We start from the raw sequence: 23,787 nt of genomic DNA, 5'->3' as shown, positions 1-23,787 counted from the left end.
TGCAATATTTAAGCACAAGCAATGCAGTTTTTGTCTTTATAAGGCAAATGTATTTTAAATTCAATTTGTAATGTGACAGAAAGACAATAAAATAGTTTCAGTAGTCATGTGATACACCGTGATGGTTTAGTTCTGTGCAAACATGAATCAAGACATCCATATCCTGTCAAGGCAACAAAGGACCTAACCTTACTAAGAGAGAGCAATATGAATTTCAAACAATGCGCTTCTTTTTCTTTTTTTTTTTTTTTTGTTTGTTCTTTTATACTGCAGGTTCTTATTAGGCATCAGTTTTATACACATCAGTGTATACATGTCAATCCCAATCGCCCAATTCAGCACACCACCATCCCCACCCCACTGCAGTTTTCCCCCCTTGGTGTCCATATGTCCATTCTCTACATCTGTGTCTCAACTTCTGCCCTGCAAACTGGCTCATCTGTACCATTTTTCTAGGTTCCGCATACATGCATTAATATACGATATTTGTTTTTCTCTTTCTGACTTACTTCACTCTGTATGACAGTCTCTAGATCCATCCACGTCTCAACAAATGACTCAATTTCGTTCTTTTTTATGGCTGAGTAATATTCCATTGTATATATGTACCACATCTTCTTTATCCATTCGTCTGTTGATGGGCATTTAGGTTGCTTCCATGACCTGGCTATTGTAAATAGTGCTGCAATGAACATTCGGGTGCATGTGTCTTTTTGAATTACGGTTTTCTCTGGGTATATGCCCAGTAGTGGGATTGCTGGGTCATATGGTAATTCTATTTTTAGTTTTTTAAGGAACCTCCATATTGTTCTCCATAGTGGCTGTATCAATTTACATTCCCACCAACAGTGCAAGAGGTTTCCCTTTTCACCACACCCTCTCCAGCATTTGTTGTTTGTAGATTTTCTGATGATGCCCATTCTAACAGGAGTGAGGTGATACCTCATTGTAGTTTTGATTTGCATTTCTCTAATAATTAGTGATGTTGAGCATCTTTTCATGTGCTTCGTGGCCATCTGTATGTCTTCTTTGGAGAAATGTCTATTTAGGTCTTCTGCCCATTTTTGGATTGGGGTGTTTGTTTCTTTGATATTGAGCTGAATGAGCTGTTTATATATTTTGGAGATTAATCCTTTGTCCGTTGATTCATTTGCAAATATTTTCTCCCATTCTGAGGGTTGTCTTTTCGTCTTGTTTATGGTTTCCTTTGCTGTGCAAAAGCTTTGAAGTTTCATTAGGACCCACTTGTTTATTTTTGTTTTTATTTCCATTACTCTAGGAGGTGGATCAAAAAAGATCTTGCTGTGATTTATGTCAAAGAGTGTTCTTCCTACGTTTTCCTCTAAGAGTTTTATAGTGTCCAGTCTTATATTTAGGTCTCTAGTCCATTTTGAGTTTATTTTTGTGTATGGTGTTAGGGAGTATTCTAATTTCATTCTTTTACATGTAGCTGTCCAGTTTTCCCAGCACCACTTATTGAAGAGACTGTCTTTTCTCCATTGTATATCTTTGCCTCCTTTGTCATAGATTAGTTGACCATAGGTGCGTGGGTTAATCTCTGGGCTTTCTATCTTGTTCCATTGATCTATGTTTCTGTTTTTGTGCCAGTACCATATTGTCTTGATTACTGTAGCTTTGTAGTATAGTCTGAAGTCAGGGAGTCTGATTCCTCCAGCTCCATTTTTTTGCCTCAAGACTGCTTTGGCTATTCGGGGTCTTTTGTGTCTCCATACAAATTTTAAGATGATTTGTTCTAGCTCTGTAAAAAATGCCATTGGTAATTTGATAGGGATTGCATTGAATCTGTAGATTGCTTTGGGTAGTATACTCATTTTCACAATGTTGATTCTTCCAATCCAAGAACATGGTATATCTCTCCATCTGTTGGTATCATCTTTAATTTCTTTCATCAGTGTCTTATAGTTTTCTGCATACAGGTCTTTTGTCTCCCTAGGTAGGTTTATTCCTAGGTATTTTATTCTTTTTGTTGCAATGGTAAATGGGAGTGTTTCCATAATTTCTCTTTCAGATTTTTCATCATTAGTGTATAGGAATGCAAGAGATTTCTGTGCATTAATTTTGTATCCTGCAACTTTACCATATTCATTAATTAGCTCTAGCAGTTTTCTGGTGGCAGTTTTAGGATTCTCTATGTATAGTATCATGTCATCCGCAAACAGTGACAGTTTTACTTCTTCTTTTCCAATTTGTATTCCTTTTATTTCTTTTTCTTCTCTGATTGCCGTGGCTAGGACTTCCAAAACTATGTTGAATAATAGTGGTGAGAGTGGACATCCTTGTCTCGTTCCTGATCTTAGAGGAAATGCTTTCAGTTTTTCACCATTGAGAATGATGTTTGCTGTGGGTTTGTCATATATGGCCTTTATTATGTTGAGGTAGGTTCCCTCTATGCCCACTTTCTGGAGAGTTTTTATCATAAATGGGTGTTGAATTTTGTCAAAAGCTTTTTCTGCATCTATTGAGATGATCATATGGTTTTTATTCTTCAATTTGTTAATATGGTGTATCACATTGATTGATTTGCGTATATTGAAGAATCCTTGCATCCCTGGGATAAATCCCACTTGATCGTGGTGTATGATCCTTTAATGTGTTGTTGGATTCTGTTTGCTAGTATTTTGTTGAGGATTTTTGCATCTATATTCATCAGTGATATTGGTCTGTAATTTTCTTTTTTTGTAGTGTCTTTGTCTGGTTTTGGTATCAGGGTGATGGTGGCCTCATAGAATGAGTTTGGGAGTGTTCCTTCCTCTGCAATTTTTTGGAAGAGTTTGAGAAGGATGGGTGTTAGCTCTTCTCTAAATGTTTGATAGAATTCACCTGTGAAGCCATCTGGTCCTGGACTTTTGTTTGTTGGAAGATTTTTAATCACAGTTTCAATTTCATTACTTGTGATTGGTCTGTTCATATTTTCTGTTTCTTCCTGGTTCAGTCTTGGAAGGTTATACCTTTCAAAGAATTTGTCCATTTCTTCCAGGTTGTCCATTTTATTGGCATAAAGTTGCTTGTAGTAGTCTCTTAGGATGCTTTGTATTTCTGCGGTGTCTGTTGTAACTTCTCCTTTTTCATTTCTGATTTTATTGATTTGAGTCCTCTCCCTCTTTTTCTTGATGAGTCTGGCTAATGGCTTATTAATTTTGTTTATCTTCTCAAAGAACCAACTTTTAGTTTTATTGATCTTTGCTATTGTTTATTTGTTTCTATTTCATTTATTTCTGCTCTGATCTTTATGATTTCTTTCCTTCTGCTAACTTTGGGTTTTGTTTGTTCTTCTTTCTCTAGTTTCTTTAGGTGTAAGGTTAGATTGTTTACTTGAGATTTTTCTTGTTTCTTGAGGTAGGCTTGTATAGCTATAAACTTCCCTCTTAGAACCGCTTTTGCTGCATCCCATAGGTTTTGGGTCGTCGTGTTTTCATTGTCATTTGTCTCTAGGTATTTTCTTATTTCCTCTTTGATTTCTTCAGTGATCTCTTGGTTATTTAGTAACGTATTGTTTAGCCTCCATGTGTTTGTCCTTTTTACGTTTTTTTCCCTGTAATTCATTTCTAATCTCATAGCGTTGTGGTCAGAAAAGATGCTTGATATGATTTCAATTTTCTTAAATTTACTGAGGCTTGATTTGTGACCCAAGATGTGATCTATCTTGGAGAATGTTCCGTGCGCACTTGAGAAGAACGTGTAATCTGCTGTTTTTGGATGGAATGTCCTATATATATCAATTAAATCTATCTGGTCTATTGTGTCATTTAAAGCTTCTGTTTCCTTATTTATTTTCATTTTGGATGATCTGTCCATTGGTGTAAGTGAGGTGTTAAAGTCCCCCACTATTATTGTGTTACTGTCGATTTCCTCTTTTATAGCTGTTAGCAGTTGCCTTATGTATTGAGGTGCTCCTATGTTGGGTGCATATATATTTATAATTGTTATATCTTCTTCTTGGATTGATCCCTGGATCATTATGTAGTGTCCTTCCTTGTCTCTTGTAACATTCTTTATTTTAAAGTCTATTTTATCTGATATGAGTATAGCTACTCCAGCTTTCTTTTGATTTCCATTTGCATGGAATATCTTTTTCCATCCCCTCACTTTCAGTCTGTATGTGTCCCTAGGTCTAAAGTGGGTCTCCTGTAGACAGCATATAGATGGGTCTTGTTTTTGTATCCATTCAGCCAGTCTATGTCTTTTGGTTGGGGCATTTAATCCATTCACGTTTAAGGTAATTATCGATATGTATGTTCCTATGACCATTTTCTTAATTGTTTTGGGTTTGTTTTTGTAGGTCCTTTTCTTCTCTTGTGTTTCCCACTTAGAGAAGTTCCTTTAGCATTTGTTGTAGAGCTGGTTTGGTGGTGCTGAATTCTCGTAGCTTTTGCTTGTCTGTAAAGCTTTTGATTTCTCCATCAAATCTAAATGAGATCCTTGCCGGGTAGAGTAATCTTGGTTGTAGGTTCTTCCCTTTCATCACTTTAAGTATATCATGCCACTCCCTTCTGGCTTGCAGAGTTTCTGCTGAGAAATCAGCTGTTAACCTTATGGGAGTTCCCTTGTATGTTATTTGTCGTTTTTCCCTTGCTGCTTTCAATAATTTTTCTTTGTCTTTAATTTTTGCCACTTTGATTACTATGTGTCTCGGCGTGTTTCTCCTTGGGTTTATTCTGTATGGGACTCTCTGCGCTTCCTGGACTTGGGTGGCTATTTCCTTTCCCATGTTAGGGAAGTTTTCGACTATAATCTCTTCAAATATTTTCTCTGGTCCTTTCTCTCTCTCTTCTTCTTCTGGGACCCCTATAATGCGAATGTTGTTGCGTTTAATGTTGTCCCAGAGGTCTCTTAGGCTGTCTTCATTTCTTTTCATTCTTTTTTCTTTAGTCTGTTCCGCAGCAGTGAGTTCCAGCATTCTGTCTTCCAGGTCACCTATCCGTTCTTCTGCCTCAGTTATTCTGCTATTGATTCCTTCTAGTGTAGTTTTCATTTCAGTTATTGTATTGGTCATCTCTGTTTGTTTGTTCTTTAATTCTTCTAGGTCTTTGTTAATCATTTCTTGCATCTTCTCAATCTTTGCCTCCATTCTTATTCCAAGGTCCTGGATCATCTTCACTATCATTATTCTGAATTCTTTTTCTGGAAGGTTGCCTATCTCCACTTCATTTAGTTGTTTTTCTGGGGTTTTTTCTTGTTCCTTCATCTGGTACATAGCCCTCTGCCTTTTCATCTTCTCTATCTTTCTGTAACTGTGGTTTTTGGTCCACAGGCTGCAGGATTATAGTTTTTCTTGCTTCTGTTGTCTGCCCTCTGGTGGTTGAGGCTATCTAAGAGGCTTGATGGGAGGCTCTGGTGGTGGGTAGAGCTGACTGTTGCTTTGGCGGTCAGAGCTCAGTAAAACCTTAATCCACTTGACTGTTGATGGGTGGGGCTGGGTTCCCTCCCTGTTGCTGTGGCGGTCAGAGCTCAGTAAAACCTTAATCCACTTGACTGTTGACGGGTGGGGCTGGGTTCCCTCCCTGTTGGCTGTTTTGCCTGAGGCAACCCAACACTGGAGCCTACCCGTGCTCTTTGGTGGGGTTAATGGCAGACTCTGGGAGGGCTCACGCCAAGGAGAACTTCCCAGAACCTCTGCTGCCAGTGTCCTTATCCCCACGGTGAAACAGAGCCACCACTCGCCTCTGCAGGAGACCCCCAACACCAGCAGGTAGGTCTGGTTCAGTCTCCCCCAGGGTCACTGCTCCTTCCCCTGGGTCCCGATGCACACATTACTTTGTGTGTGCCCTCCAAGAGTGGGGTCTCTGTTTCCCCCAGTCCTGTCAAAGTCCTGCAATCAATTCCCACTAGGCTTCAAAGTCTGATTCTCTAGGAATTCCTCCTCCCGTTGCCGGACCCCCAGGTTGGGAAGCCTGACGTGGGGCTCAGAACCTTTACTCCAGTGGGTGGACTTCTGTGGTATAAGTGTTCTCCAGTCTGTGAGTCACCCACCCAGCAGTTATGGGATTTGATTTTACTCTGATTGCGCCCCTCCTACCGTCTCACTGTGGCTTCTCCTCTGTCCTTGGACGTGGGGTATCCTCCTTGGTGAAGTCCAGGGTCTTCCTGTCAATGATTGTCCAGCAGCCAGTTGTGATTCTGGTGCTCTCGCAAGAGGGAGTGAGAGCACGTCCTTCTACTCCGCCATCTTGGTTAATCTCCAAACAATGCGCTTCTTAAAGGAAACATTTAAGGAGAAAAATGGCACCAAGCTCTTTGGAAGAGAAGTACAATCTTATTCCAAGTTGATTGTACTGCAGCCTCTGTATTTTAAAGTAGCTTCACTTGTTATCTTCTTTGTATACTACTTAATACATAGAGTATATTTATTAAAATTCCTAATGAAAATTTGAATACAAATACAGTGCTCATTATTTTACAAGGTTTGGCATGTTTTTTAATACAGTAAAAGTTAAAAATATTCATGTTTGTGAAAATCAATATTTTAACTCACTGAAATGAAGTATAGGAAGAAAAACTTTACAATTGTGAATTTGTTTTTAAAATAATAAACTTTCTTTTGTAGTTTTCCAACATGACTTCGGAGGGGATAACAGCTCCTTTCTATGATATATTATTCATATTCTGCATAAATGAAATGAAGAATATCATGAAACAATTTATAAAAATTTATAATCAGTCAATGAACTACATTTTACTTAATAACTATTTACATGAAATATAATAAAATCCTGTATAAATCATGTTTTTATAAGGCATAATGATTTCACATTTTATATTGGAGCTATGTCACTGGTGAGATTTTCTTTAAAATAATCTATTAAGATCAGTTGTAAGGTATCTGAAGAAAATAAACTGCAAATATGGACAGCCTCTTAAGATTCAAACTCAACCTAAAATTTATGCTTAATATTTTTATTGGGCATCTATACTAGAACTAGGGGTGACCAAATGACCCAGTACTAATGACCTATGGTTCATTAGAAAGCACTGGGAGGGTAGGTACCCATGGTTCTTATTCCTCACTTGTATGGATGCTCTTGGCTGAATCATAATGAGCAAAGCTCTTCAGTCATATCCCCTTTTTCAATTACTCAAGCCGGGGAGAGACTGAAAATTTATTCTGGTGATGGTATTCTCTGATACTTGGAATTAACAAAAAGAATGCATTGAATAGAAAGAGATTCCGTTTCAGGTCCAGAATGAAAGGGAAGGATGTGAGAGATTTGCTTCCACACGTTGTAGAATAGTAATGCAACCAGAATGGCCTCCTCCTGAGACTGTGCATGTTGTACCTGTTCGATTTGTTGAAACTTGATTTCCGTTAGAAAAAAATTTTGTTTGGTCAGACAAGTATTTAGAAAGATCTCTAAAATGTCCCTGTTTACCACATGGTAAATAAAGCATTTCAAAAACCCGATTCTCGATATCCAGGACATTCAAGGAGAAAGTATTGAGGAAGAGGGACAAGAACCTTAGGGAACTGATGACATCAGGAGGCAGGAGAAGCAAGATGATGCAGATTAAAAGAAAAAATTCAGGTATAGAGGAAGCATCACTTAAGTTTGAAAAAACTTATTTTGAAGAAGAGTTTGGGATTGTACGTGAATAAGGTGGGTGCAGGGAGGAAGAGACTGAAAAACATCGCGATCGCATTCTTCTTTTTAAAAAACTCTCCTCCAGCGCTGAGAGGTCAAGGGTTGAGAACTGGGAAAAGGCCACCGATTTTGGATATTCTACCCCCAAAAGATGATGGCATTCCAGAACAAGTGTTGTTACCTATGTCCCAAAATGCCTGCTCTTTCATCTTTTTCAGAATATTGAGATCTGAAATGCCTCTGGCTCATTCCTTTTTCTGTTTTTGCCCAGTAGGTCCCTGGGATCTGACACTATTTCGTACTGGGGAAGGTCCACTTGAGGTTGGCCCTCTTAACCCCGGGGCAAAATTTCATAACAAATATTAAAGTAGGAGAACGAAAAAAAAAAAAAGAGAAGGAAGAGGCGACGGAGAAGAATGAAGAGGAAGATAAAAGAGATTTGATGGATCTTTAGCTTAAAAAATGAAATTTAAATTGTGAAAATAAATTATGTTATTTAACATTTAGGTTATAACTGCAATTATGTGTTCATTCTTTAAAAAATAAATTTATTTATTTATTTGTTTTTGGTTGTGTTGGGTCTTTGTTGCTGCGTGCGGGCTTCCTCTAGTTGCCGCGAGCCGGGGCTGCTCTTCGTTGCAGTGGGCGGGCTTCTCAGCGCGGTGGTCTCTCCTGTTGCGGAGCACGGGCTCTAGGCGCGCAGGCTTCAGTAGCTGTGGCTCGTGGGCTCCAGAGCGCAGGCTCAGCAGCTGTGACTCATGGGCTTAGCTGCTCCGCTAATGTGGGATCCTCCCGGACCACGGCTCGATCCCGTGTCCCCTGCATTGGCAGGAGGACTCCCAACCGCTGAGCCACCAGGGGGAAGCCCTTGTGTTCATTTTTAGAATGAACCAAGAATGAGCCAAAACTTCATTGCTTTGAGGTATAACATGGCAAAGAAATGTTTTTGATAGTTGGACATGGCATTATTAATCCACCTTTTCCCAAGGGCCTCTCTTAATCCTTTGATAGTCAAATAATTCTCTTTTGAAGCTCCTACCTTGTCATCATTGCTACTGCTTTCTTTTCTCTTCTCCAGTGGTTGAGTGGTGAAATTCTCATTTGCTCAAGATTCTAGAAACTGTCCACTGTCACTTTCAGTGACTTCAAGAAAGTTTGCATCTTATGCAATATTTGTATTTTTACTTTGAATTTGATTTGCATTGTATTTATATCACATTGTCCAGATGCTGATGCTTTAAGCAACAGGGATATACAATCTAGTGTTAGGCATAGAGAATTCTGTGTTGAGTGAGTACTAATTTTATAAATGGCCAGTTTTGTATTATGTATTTATAAGTATTTTGTATTTTCTTTCCTATACAATCTTGTATAAATCCAGGAATTTGATTATGACAACTCAGAAGAAAGACCTCTCTGATCTCTAAATAATCAAGAATGGCCTGTCTTCCCAAACATCCTATAATGACTTGATTTTTATATAAATGAAATATAATCATTGAGAAATATCATTTTATATAAATGAAATGTAATCATTGAGAAATGATTTCTCAAATCATTGAGAAATAAATTGAGAAATATTATTTCACCCTTAGAAATCTTGTTATGCTATTCTCATGTCATAATAATATATTTTGGGAATATATGCCTAGTCTTTAACAAGTTAATTGTTCATCTCAAAATTTAACTTAAAAAAAAGCAGAAAAATAATTGCTTACCCACTGTCTGACCGGTGAGCGGTTAACAAACAAAAGATTCTCTATTTTAATTGCTTTTCTCTGTGGCAGTTTAAACTGGTAAAAAAAAATGATTAGTCAGAGTGTTAGGTTTGTCTTTAACTTTGTTAAGTTGTATATGTAGGGAAAAGATAACTGTAAATGATGACAATTTTAAATGCAATTATAATCTTATGATACAATGCATATTCACAGTCAGAGAAATACAACGTTGGAATGAGACTTGTTGCTAGGAAATGAAGCTCTCTCTACCAATTAGCATTTCTGGAAATTTTCACTTAAAGTGATGTATTGATTCATTTTGAAAGTTTCTCTGGATAAATGTGAATTTTCAAATCAGGTTTACATAAGAAACTAAGATGATTAAAAATGTAAATCAAGCTTAAATCTATCCAATCCTATTCAAAAAATAATTAAGAATGGGCATTCTGGCAAAATTCCACATATAATTTTAAATCTCCACATTCTATTTGTACTAGCGATTTAGGAAAAATCATCATAATGCATCATAAAATTCACTTGTTTGGCTTTCCAAAAAAAAGATTTGCTTTTGGAAGAAGCACTTTCAGTGCCCAAATTGTTTTGCATTTGGTTGCATTAGAAACCAAGCCATTATTGGCCAACAGATATTCAGTAAATGCAAAGATTCAGTAGAGATGCACCCCCTTTCTGCCATCTTTAATGCTTGTCTATTCTAGTAATTTGGTCTATATCTTGCCCTTTTTGAAACATCCTTTTTTTTCAGTCATTTCTTTATTTAGAATCCTGTGAACCGTCTCATTGCTTTAAACAATGAGGACCACTTCTGACAATACACTGTTGATTCCACTTTTCCCCCATTGTCAGCCACAAACATGCTCTAGTAATTATTAGAAATGACCAACCAATTTCCCTAGGACAATGGCCATAAGATTTGTTTTTAGAATTTGGTCCATGGCAGGAGCAAAAGAACTCTGTCTCATATACACTATTTCTCTCACTTTCCAATGAGTAACAAAGAAGTAGCATCCTATAAGAATAGGTCAGGGAAATAATATAAACAACAATGATGTCTTAGGATGATTCTCAATTATTGTTAGTCTTGTTTTGAATAAAATTCTTCAATAAACTCAATCACACAGTAATTTTAGTTCATGCATATCAAAATTTAGTAAGTTCCTAGAAACTTAGCAGTACATAAAAATTACCAAATGATTTAAATTTCCCAAGGAGGTCTAAAAATTATATATTACTGTGAGAGGTGAATGAGAAAAAATAGATTATAAAAATGCTAGACCATGGTAACTGCCGTGCCTTTCTGCCGAACAATCTCTATGGAAACTATAAACATCATCTGTCATTTTACTCTACCTCTCTGAAGCTTTCAAATTCATGACAAAATAAATGACAGACATCAAATTATGGTAGAAGAACCCTAAATTGTGGGTCTCTCACTCACTAGAGAAGTCATAATACCCATAAATTTAAGCTTCTATTGCATCCCCTTATCTGCTTTGCTCCAACTTAATTTGTCCGCTGAAGTCAAACAAATTGCACCTTGATCTTTCCTATGTGTTTCTCACACTTTTACTTTCTTCTGTATTTATTCCTGCACTGAAAGTATTTTTCCCTTCCTTTCTTCCAAAGAGAAGAACCTTTCTTCGTGCAAGAAATCAATAAAGATATAACAACTCTTGGACAGTTTTCTCAAATTTAACCCACCTTCCTCTTCACCCTAAGCACTTAGCAATCCTTTTAGCCTTGTATATAGCTGTAACTGATAGTGAAAAAGATTTCATCAATTTGGGTATTCTTCCTTGAATTTATCATATCTCCTCAACTGTAGCAATTTAGTGACCCTCATTACTGCATAGGCTCTAGAATCACGGAATCCATTCCAATTTTACTAAAGAAATTATGCAATTAAACTTGCATTTAGATTGCCCACTTCTGAGAAACTGCCTACCTTCCCCAGAGAAAGTGCTTTATGCATAACTGGACCTGCTGATGCTTATCCCATAACTGTTAGCCCAGGCTAGGCAGTCTGGCACAAAAGCTCTGTCCAAAGGAGATAACCTATTATAAATGCTGCTGGGCAAACCAATTGAATCCTCACCCTGGGGAAGTCAAAACTCAGGCTCAGAGGAGCTAAATTGCCATGATGGTAGACAAACAGGCCAGAGAGATTTTATGTGCTGAAAAATGTGATAGTCTGAAAAAATAAGCCGATTCATGCATGGATCACTGGGATGGCCACCAATCTCATGCTTGTGTCTACACTGCATTTACATTTTATGTACCAAGTAAAGGCCAACTAAAATCAGTGCGAGTTTCCCAGGAATGGAACTTGAGAAAAGTGTTGGAAATATTGAGTGACCACACAACATGCTGAGTTCAAAAAAGTCTTCACCACAGTACAACCACACTTGCAAGGAGGTTGCGGCAGGCTTATAAGAGGGAGGTAGAGGGAGACTTGACTACAGAGACAGAAAAGGAGAAGGTGGTGTGATGGTAAAGCAAAGACAGATCTAAAGATGGAGGAAGGAGCCATAAGCCAAGGAACACAAGCAATGCAGCTCTAGAAGCTGGAAAAGGCAAGGAAACAAATTCTCCCCTAGAGCCTCCCGGGGGAGCTTGGCCCTGCCGACACTTTAATCCAACCCAGTGAAACCGATTTTGGACTTTTGACTCCAAGAACTGCAAGATAATACATACGTGTTGTTTTATGCCACCAAGTTTGTAGTAATTTGTGCATCAACCATAAGAAACTAATACAGAGATGTATGGGCATATTCCGGCTTTGTATTTGGTAAATAGAATCATAGATACACATTAGAAATTTGTTTTCTTTTCCTCACCACTAACTGGAGTTAGGTATCTATTTAATGCAAATTTCAATAAACTGACAATCAAGGGTTGCTCTGGACAAAATTCAGTTAATTACAAGATCTGATTATCTTCAAATAGCAAGCAAATTCTTGAAATTATTAATACTAATGTGAATTAGCCTTATTCATATTAGTATTATTGAGGTTAAAAAATGTACACATATTTTAACATAAGATGGGGTTGAAATAATACTGTAAGAAGTGGCAGGTAAAGATGGTAGAAAACAAAAATAGAATAAAGGTCCTTGATTGTCACAGTGGTTAAAAAAAAAAAGTATACATAAATATAAGACTTGAGTCTGTATCTTTCAAATCCTTCTATTATTTAATTATTTTATCCAGTCTTTTATTTAGTTTTCTATTTAATTTTACTGAAATAGTAGCATGAGACATAGTTAATGTTTTCAATTTAAACTGCATTAGACTTATATTTTGATTTATATTTAATTTGCAATTTTGTTGATTTTATTTTTTATTTATGTATTTTAGTTTATAAGAGCTATTAGCTTAAGGAGTTTAGGCTTAGTCTTACCTTTGTATATATATACATATATATATATAAATCAACCTCAGTATCAGAAACTTTTTTTTCCCTTTAAAAGCCACTATTTTTAAAGCTATTTTAAAAGCTTCTTGACTCAGAAACATTACCCAAAGTTTCTGTGAGGCTTAGCTAGGCAATGGCTTTCTATTCTTCCATACTTGCCCAACAAACTTCCAGGAATTGAGTATATCTCTCAAAGCCTGAGAAACCTTACAGCACCCATACACATGTGCACCTTATTGTTAAAGATATTCCCAGATACCTTTGCTCTGGGATGTAATTTGCTAAATTCAATCTTTATAATGAATTCAACAATTAGGTGAGTTAAGCATAGTTTTCAGAGTAACTACATACTCACACTGGTTGGAACTCTTGTAGTTTGAATATGCAAAGTTTCAGTTAAGAAAATATTGTTCCTTAGATGACAGTTTACATGATATAAATTCCACAAGTAAGGAACAACGGACAGTTAATAGACAATGGTGATAGATGTTAGAAATGTGAACTCCTTAGATCTTACTCATCTCTGAAAACTCAGCTGCTTTGTCATTCCCCTCCAGAAAGGCTTCCTGGGCCACCAGGCTCCAGCAATGGGCCTGGTGCTGCTCCTCTAGACTCTCAGGGTACCTGTCCTTGCTGTGCTGTTTCCCCACTAAACAGTGGAGAAGGGAAGGGGGTAGGTGTTGGTCTATTTAATCTCTGTATTAGATAGAAGGTCTGTCTCAAGGCCTCAGACCAGCATGCCTAGTGTATAGTAGACCCTCGATTAATGTTTGTTGAATGAGTCTAGTTCCTACAAATGCTATGTGCCAAGAAGAAGAACACTTTTAGTAAGAGGCCCTTTCTCAGCAGCTATTCAGCAAATGTCAAGCCTTTTAAACTGTTGCCTAGGAAAATCTGACACTGGAAACTTTAACCTTTAGAAGCCATATCAGCATTTCCTTGAAAGCTATGTTTTGCAACGAATAACAAGCTACATCTAAAGTCAGCTAACTTGTACTCCGATAACACAGATTTAATAAAAATGTAAAGTGGATAGTGAAATTATCAAAAACCATAAACTCCCAGCTTATTACTCTAAAGCAAAGAACATATTCTCTAGTTAATCTTCTATTTCCCAATGATCTATGGCCACTTAATCATCCCTAGAATACAGCCAAATCAATTATAGCATTAGTCCTTACAGCTTCCAGGAAGGAATATCCTTCATCTGGCCACATCCTCACGTTTCCTTGTGGATGCAGATTTCATCGTATCATCAGGTGAAAGCTGATTTTTAAAATTACATGTTCCTTGAGTGATTCTCCCTATTTGAAAAAAATGAAAAGATAGGAACTGTGGAATCAGCAACAGTACAATTGCACTTAATCTGTGTCCACACGGGCTTTCTCTATGCTCACCACTTTGCTGAATGCATCTATAAATAGTTTATGACTCTTAGTCTAGTTTTTCATGAACACACGTACTCATAATTATTTTATATTTTATACATATTTGCATTCATTCAACAAATATTTCTTGAGCATATACTATATACCAGGCACTTTTCTAGTTCTATAATATATGTATATTTCTGCTAGTAAAATATTTCTAGCTTATATGATTAAATTAAATGTATCAATGTTTTGTAGAACCGTGAATCTATGTGTTCTGCAGCTAAACACAATCACAGCCCTCCCAAGATAGAGCCCATTAAACTATTTGTGCCCATTGTCTAGTCTTTGAAGCAGAAAAAAAGATAAGTCTGGAAGAACCATGTTTCATGCCTCCCTAATTGCAGTTCTGCTACCAGTGATTGGTTTATTTTTTGTCTAACCTGATAGATATAGTATTCTGGTATGTTAGCTTCTCCTGCCCAGTTTCATACTCTTCATGGAACTCTTGATTTATCAAAAACTTATCCCTCCCTTAGCCTTCCTATCTCAGTAAATGGCATGGCCTTCAACACAGTGCCTCATTTCAAAAATTTAGGAGTTATCCTTGATTTCTCTCATCTCCTCCTCAGTATCTAATCTAGTATTTTGATAACTATTGGCTTTACCTTCAAAGGTACCACAAACCCATTAACTTATCTCCATCCCCTCTGCTCTCACCTGATCCACCACCATCTCTCACCTAGTCTACTGCAATTACTTTGCTATTAGTTTTCCCATTTCTGCTCTTGCAATTTTGCAATTCATTCCCTGCACAGCAGCCAGAGTGATGCTGTAAATGTAAACAGACCCTGTAACTCCAGTACTTAAAGCTCTTCTGTGGCTTCTTCTTCCACGTGGAGTAAAACTCAAACCCCTTTCTGTAATCTTCATAAGCTTGACGATGTGGGCCCCACTTCCGTCTCTAACTTCCTGTCCTGTCACTCTCCACTCTGCTCACTAAGCTGCAGCCACTCTGGCTCCTTGCAGAAATACTAAAAAGGCCAAGTCTCTTCCTTCTTCAGGGCCTTTGCATTTCTATCCCCTGGGCCAAGAACATTCTTCCCTAGTTCTTTGTGGGTTTGGCTCCCTCTTGTTCTTCAGATCTTCAAACAGATTTCATGTTCTCAGAGAGGGTTTCCTGGACACCCAATCTAAATGAGTCACCTTCCCTTTGTTTGCCAATCTGTCTCCCTCATTGCAGGGCTTCATGATCTTGTTTTATGCATTTGTTTATGGTCTCCTTCTACCCACTTGATCGTAATCTCCATGAAGCCAGGGGATCCTCTCTCTCTTACTCATCTGAATGCCTGGATCAGGCACTTGTTCACCTAAATGGTTGCCGGGCGCATAGTTGGCCAAAAGTACTTGTTGCATGTGTAAGTAAATGAATACTTGAATGAAAAAAAATTTTTTAAAAGGCCAACAGAGTCTCAATGTGACTCATGACATTGCAGTTCGCTTTTCTGACACTCAGAGCTACGTATCTACATAAATGGTCCCATGAGGTAGGTACTTGAGTTTGAGGATGGATAGATGGATTTATTTGTTTGTTTACTGTGCATCAGGGTCAGTAAAGCTCAGTGGCTCATTTGATTTGGGTTGAGAGGGCATTGCCTCTGATTTAGCAACAGGAGCAGCCATACTCTTACCTAGTAGATATCACTTTAACAGAAAATAAACTAACAGATTCTTTTGTTTCTATTTTCCTGGGATAACTCACTGCCTATTTTCTGAAACTATTTTCTGGCTTCAGAGAAAAACAGATTCACAAAGACCACTTTAAACAGAGACCAATCTTTACATAAACTTTCAATATGAATAGACAGTGATCACTTTTATTCATGCAAATTCAAAACATTTGATTAAAGGAAAAATTTAGTGGCTTAGTGATATGCAGGAAATATGAAATACATGCTAATGTTTGAACTGCACACATTTGGTAGGCAGAAAAAAGTAGTTTTTTAAAAGATATGTTTCTATAGCTCTGTGTAACTCGCTTATAAGAAGTAATAAATATAATATTTTCTCCTAATTAACTAGGAGTTAAGAGAGGATCTGATCCATTTTTATTGAAAATGAAAAAGTGAGTTATTTTAATAAATATTAAAGTTTAGCTCTTGGATCAGACAGAAAAAAAAAAAATCAAGTCATATAGGAAAATAAAATGCTCTTCCGGGATAAAAGTAAGGAAGGCTGGAAGATTCCCACTGAGACAAAAGATAGAATTCAAAAAGATTAAAAAAATCATTGCAAGACACATGTATCATTTTATTCTTAAAGAAAAATGCTTTCTTGCTTTATGACAATACTCAGAACCTCTCCCTAAATCTACATGGAATTACAAACTCTACTGAATGCAGAACAGAATACAGTAACTTTGTCTGAGGTCTGGGAATTATGAATAAGGAATCTCTAGACTTGCTTTGAATGCCAATGAATGTCAAATTCATAACTTACTAATAATAGCACTAACATTTGTGTAATACTTTATAGTTTATGGACACTTTCAAGTACATTATCTCATTTGGTTTTCAAAATAACCCTTGGGAAAATCAGAATAAGTTTGGTGATATTTAACTGATAGGGAGAGTTTAGCGCAGGCCCAAAGTCACTTAATACGTACTGAAATAAGCAAAATCCTCCCTGCAGCTTAACTTCATTTTACTTGGGAACAAAGCTTCTTATTCCACAAAAGTACCTAGGTTTAAGCTGCAGCTGCCCTGGGAGACTTAACACAGCAATTTACATTTCCATTAAGATGCAAATGACTGATTACAGATCCTTTTCTGCAGGAAGATTTTAGGAAAAGGTGCAAGAGTCTGGGAGCACTCAGCTCCAGAAAATGTGGACGTCCTGTAGTGAGGAGGTTGCCGGAAGGAAGTAGGAGCCCTTGAAGAGAAACCTGGCCTTATTCACAGGTCATCTCAGGCCACCCTGTCCTCACTTTCAGCTGTGCTAGTGAACATTGTGTGTGAAAGTGTATTAATGTTCTTGAAAATGTTCAGCTGTGCTGATTTTTTAAAATAATGAATCAAGGCATAGTTTAAATTTGCTAAGTGATGTTTAGACTAAGATGGGAAGAGTGAGTAGGAGTTAGCCAGGTAAGGAGGAAGGAAAAGCAGCACTATTCCAGACAGAGAAAGCGACATGTGTGAAAGTCAGAGGCAAGAGGTGGTACAGCCCTCTTTACTACTATGTGCCAGAATCATTCACTGAGGAATTCATTTGTGTTTTGTTTGCACAGCTATAGATGGAGCAGAAGCACAAGAATTTTCTCTCCTCCTCAAACCCGTCCGTCCCGGTTAGGCTTTTGGTTGAATGGAGAACTGGACCTTATCTTGCAGAGTTAAGAAAATTTTGTTTTGTGAAAGAAAATAGTCCAAGAAAGGGGATGGGCTTTGAGGCCCTAGGATCAGGAACTGGACATGACAAAACTGAAAGAGGGTCCTAGGAGGGTGGTGATTAGGGGTCCTGGGAGTAGCAGACCTGCACTCTACCTCTTCAGTGCATCCCAAGGAGGTGTTAGGAGCTTGAAGAATGGCTGGATCCAATCACCAAAGTTCCCAGCCTCTGCAAGGGTCTCAGTGCTCATGTAATCAATAATACCTCTTTACAAAGAAAAGTCCAGGCTTGGACAATAAATTGTGACCTATTTGGGCCAAAGACAAGACCTACTGAATCTGAGGTGGGGGGGGAGTGGGTTGGCAGAGGGATAGGTGCGTTAGTTTTCTTAGAAGTATGTAATTGCTGTAAATACTCATTTAGGATATGTCGATTGCTTATCTCAGACTCAGAGATCTTCAGACTCTGAGGTCTGATCCAGGCCTTTGGAATATGAGTGGCTCATATTTACTCTTGTCTCCAGAGTTTGTGGGGTTTCTGAAGGTCTCAGGATCATCATTTCCAGCACATTCATACATTTAGAATTAGAGATATTCATTTTCACAATGATTTAATAAACTCTATATTTTACAATTGTCACGGTCACAAAGAACAGAAACCAATATGAACATAGGCCATGCAAAGGTAGAACATTTACCACATAAAGGTAAAAATAAGAGGAAACACTCATACACACAGCACAAGCTCTTTTCCAAGTACTGTTTTAAGTGAATGAGCTAGATTAAGTTGCATGATACTCTCAACAACCCTATAGATAGGTATTATTTTTATCCCAAGTGTGACTATTGCCATGAGAAGGATGGTGGATGAAGAAATGCAAACACTGACTAGGTAGGATTTTCCATCAGGAGAGAAGATGATATTGAGCACCAATGAAGTAAAGCTAAAGGTAATTCCTGGATCAAAATCAAATACGATCAAGAGAGAAAAATAATCTATTATTTTTACCAACGTTAAAACCAGACACAGAACAACTTTTGCCACATAGAGGATGGATGATGTGATTATGTGAACTTATTTTGCCCCCTCCTTTCTGGGAGTCAGTTGCTTTTTGTATATAAGGCTTTTTGGCATTATCCCTCTTGAGTTTTCATTGAACAATGAAGGCTTACTGTTGGGCGATTTCCAGCATTATCATTAGGAGGCTGCACCATCCTGGATCCAGCCATCATTTCCAGGCATCTAGGGGCCTCCCATTGATTGTAATAAGCCAAAATACTCTGAAATTGGAAATTTTAGGTACTATTGCTCAAAAGAATCTACTATCCAATTTATTTTACAGCAAAATCTATCACAAAGCATTGAGTAAATTAATCTGGCTTGATTGCCAGGAGATTCTAATGTTCCAGTATTTTTCCCCCAGAGCACCGAGGGGAGTTTGTTCTTCTGCCCTTCATATTATTCCCAGTGTTTTATTGTCAGTGACATGTCTGACCCTAGGCAAAATGGCAAAGCAGCCAAAGTACATTTTAAGAGTCCTTCCTTCTTTTCATGCATACCCTCTTCATCTTCTTGAGAAAGCATGGATTGTATCTAGTCCCAGGAAGGCTCAGATATCCACTGAAGCTCACTGGATTTATGAAGTGTTTAGACAACCAAAATTTGTCATCAGGATTGAATTGACCTTCCCATTGCTAAATCCACTCATAAATGCTTAGTCCTTATTTGACCTAACTTAGCAGCAGCATTTGCTACCTCTTCCTTGATACATCATTTTTCTTTGCCCCATTGGCCTCGCATTTGGACATCCCATTTCCTGGGTTTTCTTCCTATTCTACTGCTAGCTTCTTTTTGATCTCTGTTGTTCCTTCTCTTCCCTCTAGCCTTTTAACATTGGAGGGGTGCAGTGCTCAGGCTTTGGTTGTCTTCTCTTTCCCTCTGTATTCACTCTCCTGATGATCTCATTGCTGGAAATATCATCTATATACCAATGACTGCCATTGTATCCCTTTGGTGGAGCTTCCTCCTGAACTCTAGACTCATGTTTCCAACTAACTACTTGAAAGCCTCTCTGGAATATTTAGTAGGCATCTCAAAGTGCAGCTGACCAAAACTGAGCTCTGTATCTACTCCAGAAAAATTGCTCTTCTTGAAGTCTTTTCCATCTTACTTGAAAGAAACTCAGTCATTCCAGTTAATCCAGGAAAATCTTTAGAAACATCCTGGGCCCCTTCATTACCTCATATCATACATCCAACTATACACATCTAACTTCAAAATACATCCAGAATTCAATCTCTCCTGATGACTCCAATTATCTCCAGGGCTACCACCCTGACTGAACCATCATCAACTCCTGTTGGATTACTGGCAATAACTTTGTAGCTATTTTCCCGGTCTCTACCCTTATAAACTGTCTTGGCTTGGGTGCCTCCAATAGCAGATCCTGAGCAAGAATTTGGGTGTAATTTATTTAGGAAGTATTCCTGAGAAGCACTGTAGGATGTGGTGCTGAGAGAAGAATAAGGAGAAAAGCCAATAAAAGATTCACTGTTAATGAGAAGTCACCATTGTGGACAACTGAGGCTCAATCCTGCTGGGGATCTTCTGAGAGACTGAGAAAAACATATCTCTGAATTTTACCACGAAGGAGCAAGGAATGTCAGATAGTTAACCCTACTGATAAGGTATCTCCCAAATCCAAAGAGAACTAAAGGGCTGTGCCTCTTTCTTTGTGGTAAGGGTATAATAACTTGTTTTTCAGTATTGAAGGGATGTCCTGGCATTCCTCAAAACATTGGGTCATAAAAATATCACTAATGTACTATGAATTTTTTTAGGGTTTATTTATTTATTTTATAAATTTATTTATTTATTTTTGGCTGAGTTGGGTCTTCATTGCTGCATGCTGTCTTTCTCCAGTTGCGGTGAGCAGGGGCTACTCTTCACTGTGGTGCACGGACTTCTCATTGCGGTGGCTTCTCTTATTGTGGAGCATGGACTCTAGGTGCGCAGACTTCAGTAGTTGTGGCACGCAGGCTCAGTAGTTGTGGCGCACGGGCTTAACTGCTCTGTGGCATGTGGGATCTTCCTGGACCAGGGCTCGAACGCATGTCCTCTGCATTGGCAGGCGGATTCTTAACCACTGTGCCACCAGCGATGTCCCTAGGGTTTATTTAATTTCCAGTTCACACATGACTTTCCAGAGCATTTGCCACTTCATGCTCACTAGTTTGATTAATATGATGTTATTCACCTAGTGGACCAGGATGATGTTCTGTGGAGTGCTCCTTTAGCTTCTACGGCAAGAGAAAGCAAGAAAGTTTACAAAGACCTGGGGCAGGACTCTAAATGTATACTGCTCTCCATCCAGATGGATGTAAAGTGCTTTTGATGCTCTTTCCTGATAATGATTTTTAAAAATTCATTTTTCAGGTCAATAGCAGCTGTGTTGATTTGTTCTAGTAGCAATATCGCATATGACAGTAGCTGTGAATAAGGTCAGTTTTATGGCAGTCCACTATTATGTGCAGTCATCAACCTGATTTTTATAGGGGCTATACCAATGGATTAAATGAGAATGCAATGGAGTCTATCTTTTAAGACTTTGAGGATGGCAAAAATCTCTGGCATTCCAACTGAGATATAGATTGATTTTGATTTACTATTTTGCAGGGCCAGTTTCCAAGACTTGTCGTTGGTTTTTCCTAGCACCATGGCACTTATTTAGCAAGTCAAGGAGCCAATGGGAGGTTTCTGCTAGCTGCAAGGGATATCCAATTTTGCATTTATAATGGAGAAATGATCAATTACCTGGGGACTCATTGGACTCAGTGTGAGATAGACATGGGACAGGACCCCTTATTTGTCATCTGGCCTCCGTGTATTCCCACTTGAACAGGGGCCATGATGACATTTTGTGTCCCTCAGCATCAGTGTCATCTTTGACTCTATTTCAAGCAATCCTTGAAAGGTCTGGGTGTTACCCTTTCTCTAGTGGAAAGTTAATATGATAAAAAGCCTGAGGTTCTTTTGGAGAAGATTTGGTGAAATATTTATTTTATATACTTGCTATGATATTGCAAGTCCCTTTTTGAAGGGAACCTGGCCTCCTCTTCTTAATTAATGAGTCGTGGGTCTGATAACTGACTCAGATGCGAACACAAGTTAAGTGATCACAATTTGCTGTTGCAATGGCTGACATCAACTATTTGCTTTCCAGCTTTTTGCTTATACAAATCAAGCAACAATTGTTATTGGTTGCGTACTTATCTAGTTCCAAGGCACACCCTGGTCAGTTAACCATCATCACAGATCCTTGTGGATCAAGTTTCCTTGGTTACCACTACAGTCTGTGCCTGTTATAGAAATAGTTAAGTGATGCCACCTGGCCTCTGTTATTCCAGAATCTTTTCATCTCCCTCATCACCAGGAAGCTCAGTTTCATAGCAGTCTCCCCTATTGTCAACTCTGACCTAGAGATGACATCCATCACTTAGTTTTTCAATGATGCCGGCACCCCCTCACTAGTGCATGCTTCGAGTTTTCCTGAAGAGTGCCTGCCCAGGCCCTTCTGGATAACGGAGTCAGCTAGTGCGTTCCCTGGACTTAAGTAATAAACCCATCCCTTTGAGTATCAGGACCCCTTTCTCAAAATTTTGCTGAGGCAGTGCTGGCATCTCCATCTCCACTGTAGACGTCCTTATCTCCAAGTTCAAGGCGTCATTCTAGCAGCGTACTGAGACCGACTCCAGGCATCCTTGTCAAGGTGTTGCACTCTAAGTCACAGGAGAGCACCCCATATTGATAAACTCTTCCCTAGTAAGTTAATATTCGGTCCCCACCTTACCCCCAGCCCCCATTCAACCCCCTCAAAATTCATATCATACAAAGCTCCTGGTTCTTGCTGATATATACTAGCCAGGTTCTGAAGAACTCTGGGGAAATTAGCTGTTTTCTACAAAACAGGGACAGTATTTCCCCCATTTGATCCATGCTGAGACCTGACCCCAGTCACTAGTCTAGAAGCCAAGAGGGGAGGTGAAAGCAGATCTTGAGGAGAAGAAACATCATTTTGTGAGGCATCTGCCTCAGGAGAGGTCTTTGCATGAGCCCCAGGCAATGGGAAGCTAGAGGGAAGGAGGTGCTCATGCCACCCAGAGACGCTGGAGGGTTAGTGCCAGTAGTAGAGACCCAACTCTCAACAAATAGCGGAAGGGGCTTGCCTGGGACTCACAACTCAGTGGCACAATTCTGAAGTGTATTCCACACATTCTCTTAAAGAGTCTGCAGCAAGATTGAGCTCTGGTCACTGACCGTGGTAACCTGCTCATCATAATGTTAAATAAAAGATACACAGATGCATAACAGGCCAGGCATCTGTGCTAATCATTTAACAAGAAGTACTCCTATTGTTCTTGTAAGAAAGGGAGGAAAGCCCATACAAAGTGCATTACTATCAGATGTTTGCTCCTAAAAACAGAAAATTAGGGCTTCCCTGGTGGTGCAGTGGTTGAGAATCTGCCTGCTAATGCAGGGGACACGGGTTCGAGCCCTGGTCTGGGAGATCCCACATGCCGCGGAGCAACTGGGCCCGTGAGCCACAACTACTGAGCCTGCGCGTCTGGAGCCTGTGCTCTGCAATAAGAGAGGCCGCGATAGTGAGAGGCCCGCGCACCGCAATGAAGAGTGGACCCCGCTTGCCACAACTAGAGAAAGCCCTTGCACAGAAACAAAGACCCAACACAGCCAAAAAAAAAAAAAAAAAAAACAGAAAATTAAGATGACTAAAACATGGCTTTTGGATTTATTTGAATTTATTTTTGAAAAAAAAATCTCATAATCTTGTTTTTGGTTTTAATTGGAAAGTTTGAGTTAGTCTAGAGCTCCTAAAGGACTGTGTTCTATCAATCCTTGCCCTTGCAGCAGCTAGCCTTACACCTGGTTCATGGTGACATCACCACTGGCCAGAGAAATTAATCATTCTCCAAGATTTGGGAAGGTAACTATTACAAAGACAAAACCATTTGTTTCAAGTTATATGTGAAATTTTAAAATATTTTAATTGATCACATTAAAATCCTGTCAAATGAAATAAACTTTATACTTGTATGTGCTAGTATTTGAAAAATTATCAATTCAAAAATATTTATTGAGAATCTACTATTTGTCCCAAAGTGTGCTAGAGACAAGATATTAATTCTCATAATCGCTGTCAGTGGAAGTTTCCAAGGTAGTTAATCCCATTCCTGGTTTTTCTTCTCAGCATCATTCTCATAGGGAAAC

The sequence above is a fragment of the Balaenoptera borealis genome (assembly GCF_965194805.1).
Source record: "Balaenoptera borealis genome assembly, chromosome: 6".
Lineage (NCBI taxonomy): Eukaryota > Metazoa > Chordata > Mammalia > Artiodactyla > Balaenopteridae > Balaenoptera > Balaenoptera borealis.
This window is presented reverse-complemented; position numbering follows the sequence as displayed.